This window comes from Pteropus vampyrus, unplaced genomic scaffold (assembly GCF_000151845.1).
Source record: "Pteropus vampyrus isolate Shadow unplaced genomic scaffold, Pvam_2.0 Scaffold306, whole genome shotgun sequence".
Lineage (NCBI taxonomy): Eukaryota > Metazoa > Chordata > Mammalia > Chiroptera > Pteropodidae > Pteropus > Pteropus vampyrus.
Genome location: NW_011889087.1, coordinates 2,038,949 through 2,044,063, shown reverse-complemented (window position 1 = coordinate 2,044,063; position 5,115 = coordinate 2,038,949). Strand labels below are relative to the sequence as shown.

Genomic DNA, 5,115 nt, shown 5'->3' with positions numbered 1-5,115 from the left:
GGGGCAGGGAGACACGCAGCCGCCCGGATGGCGGCGGGGCTCGAAGCCGAGGCCGGCGGGCGGGCGCCGAGAGCGACCTCGCCAGACCCGCGGGGGAACTAGCAGGCTCAGCCGGCGCGGGAGAGAGGGCGCGAGGCGCGGCCGCAGATAGGGTGCCTAAAGGGCCCCCCAGCACCCGGGGAAGCTCGAGAGGTGCCCACAGCCCTGCTCCGGAGCTCTTCTCCAAGTCTCCCCATCTCAGATTCGGGCTTCCACGCCAGCTCTCGCCCGCTCCTCTCTCCCGTCCCCTGGAGCGGCCAGTCCGCGCCCACCCTCATCCTCCGAGCGTGGCCACCGGCTTGGGGCGCACGCATGCCGATCGCGGCGCCAAGCTTCGGCGCCTACCTCGCTGTCCCCTCGCTGGCGAGCAGCACACACGTGAAACTTAAAAAAAATTTACCCCTACAAAATGCCCTTCCTGCAAATCGGGGTGGGGGGAATCTTTACTACTTACACGCCGGAAAGGGCGAGGGGGCGACGGGCTCCAGCGGAGGAGCCTCTCTGGGAGCTGGTTCAATCCAGCCCGGCATGGCTCCCCAGGCCTGCCTGGGCGCATGGAGATCGGCGCCGCCGCCACTCGCAGCAACCCCTCTCCCCCGAAATCCGCGGTGCCGGAGCTCACTTACCAAGCGTGTGAATGGGAGCGCGGGCCAGGGGCACCTAGGGGTGCGGCGGGCCGAAGAGCCGAGCCGCAGCTCCGCCGCAGCAGACGCTGGGGCAGTGAGTCGCCAGACAAAGCCCGAGATGGCGAAGCGGAGCGACGGCTAATGGCGAGCCCCACGCGCCGCGCTCCGCCCGCCCCGCTCCGCCCGCCCGCCTCGGCGCAGCGCGGCGCCGCTCCGAGCGCTCGCCCGTCAGAGCCGCCTCGGCGCCGCCGCCTCCCGGGCCACCCCGGCCTCGCCTGGCCCCTCCGCCTCCTCCGGGCGGCTTAGCCTCACCCTCTCCCTCCCACCGCGCTGGGGGCTGCACGAAAATAAAAATAAAAATGCTTTTCTTTTTTCTTTCTTTTTTTTTTTTTTTTTGGCAGGGCAGGCGTGTTGAGACTTTTGGGTCTTTTGCCCCCAGCTCGCACTCACCTGCGGAGCCGCCGGGAGGGCTGGGGGTGGGGGCTCGCGGGGCTGGAGCCGGCGAGCGCGGGTTGAAAGCTAGCCAAGCTCTGCAGCGCCCGACCCGGGCGTGTACGCCGCCGCCAGTCCCCGCAGAGAAATCGTCCTCCTACCCCCGCCTCCATCGCTCTGCGTTTCTCTTCCAATCAGCCGGTCGCTTGGCGGCTCCTCCATTCTCCGGCCAAGCCCGCTGCCTAGAGCGAGCTCCACTCCTCCATCTGCTCGCCCGGCTCCTCGCTCCCCTGCCGGGGCTGGCGAGGCGACGTGGGGCCGGAGGGGGATTTGCGAGGGAACCTGCCTGCTTCCCGCTCCCATTGCTCCCTCCCTGCTGCCTCCTGCCTCCTGCTTCTCTCCTGCGTCTTTCCAACTCTCCCCTGTCGCCACTGGTGTGTGTCTGAGTGTGTGCGCGTTTTTTTTTTTTTTTTTTTTTTGCTCTTTGCTTTTGCAACCCTGAAGCCAAGCGGAGAAGGGGGGGAACAGAAGGAGTGGGGTGTTACAAAAAAAAAAAAAAAAGGAAAGAAAGAAGCTCTTAGATTTGCAACACATTGGAAAACCGGGGCGACACCCCCGCCTCATCGGACTTCGGTTCCCAGTGAGGGCCTTCCGGGTTTTTAGAGCGGGCCTCTCGTCGTTCTCGATGCCCCTCACCTCCGCTGGGTTTAGGATCCGACGAGTCCGAGCAAAAAGTTCTCCCCCTGGGCCGTAGCAAGGGTTGTCAGGGTGGGAGTTGGGATTCCCCATGAAGCGGCAGCCATCCCTCGCACCCCGGTTTCGGTAGCTGGGCCAGGGTTGGAGTGGAGAGCAAAATCCCGGTGGGTTTTCGGAAGGGGCTTCCCGGGCGAAGTCGGAGCCAGGAGACCAGGCTTTGCGCATCTCCCTCTCGGTCTCTGCCTCCTGTCCCCTGCCAGCTCCCCCTTTAATTTTTTTTTTTTCTCTCCTTTAATCTAATTTCTTCCAACTCCACCTTTGTTGTTAACCGGCGTCACGCCCGGATCAGCCAATCCCCGCCACGCAATCAGCTTGTCAAAAAGGCTCGGCCAGCCCTGGGAAAGCAGGCCGCGGGTGTTGCCCACCGCCCCCACCCCCCTCCCGCCGGCAGCGGGTTGCCGCGAGGGGAGCCTGGCACCCGAGCCTCTCCGCCGGAACTGCAGCGGGGCAGCCTCCGCGTAGGCCTCCCATACTCCGGCAACCTGCGGGCCGGAGATGGAAGGGCCTGGGCGGGGACCACGATTCACCCTCCCACAAAAGTCGGCTGTGGTTGTCTGTCTCTGCCTCCCCTCCTGAGGGGAAGGTTTATCAGGGCGCAGGGAGCCAGAAGACAGTCTGAAGACGAATGCCTGCTTCCAAAAGGCTTGCCTACGGTATGGGCCATCGCTCCCGGAGCAGCGCCATTGCTCCTGCTCCCAGGCTCCCAGTCTCCCACACAACACTGCTCTTGCTCACACATGTCGGCCAGCTGGGTCACTAGACCCTTTGGACTCTCCCTTGGCATGTAGCCTTCTCCCTCCTCACACAACGGCCTCGCTGCTGTTGCTGTAATTCCTCTTGTCTCCTGGGAGAAATGAGATTTCTTTCCCAGGACTTCTACAGCCCGCATCTGCCACGTTTCAAAAACAGGGAGAAAAACCTTGTCAAGATCTGGCGTGCTGGGATTTTTAGTGGGCAGGGCCTGTAGAAGAGGCGATTTACTTTAATACTAATGTAGCTGGAGCTTCAGGGCCCCTCATTTCCAGGGCTCCTCCAAGACCCTGTACTGAATTTGGACTCATCATTAGATATTTTTGTTAAAGAGTCCCCTGCGCCGCCAACTGTTTACAAGTCTGAGCCCCAGAAACCCAGCTCTGCCCTTGGAACATACACGGAGCATTTTGTGTAGGATCAAGTCATCAAGACAGGGACCGCCTTACTTGTTTTGACCAGGAAACAGCAAAGGATTTGGAGTCAGAAGTCCCAGCTTCCCCACCTTGTTAATAGTGTGTGAATTTGATCAAGTCTCTTAACCTCACCTGATTCCTGTTTCTTTATAAAATTAGAATAGCAATGCTATATTCTCTGCTTTCCTCACCACGGTTGGAGGGTCAAGCAAGATAATATATGTAAAACTGTAATATTCTCCACAATGTCACTTGTCACAATTAGTGGGAGAAACTTAGACTCCAAGAAAGTTCCAAGTCTTCCACACACAGATCTGGAGTCCAGGTGTCCTGGCTCCTCGCCCTGAACTTCTTGGCTGGGCCAAAGGGCCTTTCGGTAAAGTGCTTTGGAATAAAACAAGATGAACATGAATCATAAGAATGATTATTGATTTTTCATTCCTTGGGCAGCAAAAATCATGGCTGGCACTCTTCCCACTTGGAAACCAATTGGCTTGTATTCTATCAATTGTGTCTCTGGTGAGGTCAGGAGTCTAAGATTTGGGCTTTGGGCCAGAGCATAAGAGAACCTGCCCTTGGTGCTTTTTCTTTGCCTCCTCTCCCAATTCATCCTCCCCTTCCTTCCAATTTTCTGCCCTGTGCCTTGGAGCAGAGCCTCAGCATTCCACAACCCCAGCCTGAGCTGGTGACAAGGCATAATCCTAGCTATGAGCTTTCCGCATGGCCTCAGCCCTTCCCTGGGTGGCCAGTATTCCAGCACCAGCTCATATAGAACACCTACTGTGCCTGGAATGCGTTAACCGAAGTGTGGTAATTGAATTCCTAGTGTATGTGGAGTAACTTTAGATGGCGTACAGATGAACATATTATTTTCAAAGTTATGTATTTTAATGCATATTGGAAATATTGTTTTTAAATTTTTAAGATAGTAACATAAAGACTTCTTCCTGTCCTTTTTTTTGGTGGGGGGGCAGATTTACTGTTCCTTATTTACTTATATATTTTTAATTGAGGTAGAACTTACAGATAATAAAGTATACATATCTTGAGTGTACAGCTTGATGAATTTTTACATATGTATACATAGTATACATATCATACATATGTGTGTATACATGTATGTATCATGTAACCACCACCCAAATCAATATCTCTAACATCTAGCAAGTTCACTCAAAGTCAATATTCTCCAAATGTCACCAGTATTCGGAGCTCTGTTGCCATAAAAAAGTCTAGCCTGTTTTTTGGAGTTGATGTATGTGGAATCATACAATATGTACTCTTTTTCATCTCGACATTATGTCTGAGATTGATTTATAGTGTTGAGTGTAATTTAAAAATTTTTATTGCTATTTAGTATTCCATTGTATAAATATACCACAATTTATCCTTTCTATTTCTAATGGGCATTTGGGTTGTTTCCAGTTTTTGACTATTATGAATAAAGCTTCTTCAAACATTCTTGTGCATAAGTTTTGGTGGATATATACATTCATTCCTCCTTTGTATATTTCCAGGGTTGGAATTCTTGGATTAGGATATAAATGTATTGAACATTAATAGCTATTGCCAAATAGGGTTGTCAGTGTTTTTGGATTTTGGCCATTAGAATAAATGTGTAATGATAGCTCATTGTTGTTGTTATTTTTTTCATTGTTTTAATCTGCAAATATTTTCTCACAGTCTATGGCTTGTCTTCTCATTCTCTTGCTATTGTCTTTTACAGAGCAGAAGTTTTTTATTTTACTAAAGTCCAGTTTATCAATTATATCTTTCATGCCTTTGGTGTTATATCCAAAAAGTCATTGCCACATCGGAGGTCATCTAGGTTTTCGACTATGCTATCTTCTAGGAGTTATATAGTTTTGTGATTTACATGTAGGTTTATGATCTATTTTGGGTTAGTTTTCTATTTTGTAAAGTACATAAGGTCTATGTCTAGATTATTATTATTTTTTTGTATGTGAATGTTTAGTTCCAGCACCATTTGTTGAAAAACTGTCTTTGCTACATTGCATTGTCTTTACTCCTTTATCAAAGATCAGTTGACTAAATTAATGTGGATCTGTTTCTGGCCTCTCTATTAAGGTCCATTG

General features: G+C 52.0%; 1 protein-coding gene across 6 annotated transcripts in view; it reads right to left on the bottom strand.

Moving 5' to 3' along the window:
* UBTF (upstream binding transcription factor, RNA polymerase I) overlaps nucleotides 1–1,541 on the bottom strand; it is a 16,142-nt gene extending 14,601 nt beyond the window's left edge. For 2 of the 6 annotated variants that reach the window (XM_023521539.1, XM_023521542.1), the window contains exon 1: nucleotides 666–823. The gene's annotated coding sequence lies outside the window, so the exon portion shown is untranslated. Of the gene's footprint in view, nucleotides 1–493; nucleotides 513–665; nucleotides 824–1,115 lie in introns of those variants that run through there. The other 4 variants (XM_011377164.2, XM_023521540.1, XM_011377165.2 and 1 more) reach the window with 4 other exon arrangements.
* Between the last annotated feature and the right edge of the window lie 3,574 nt (nucleotides 1,542–5,115).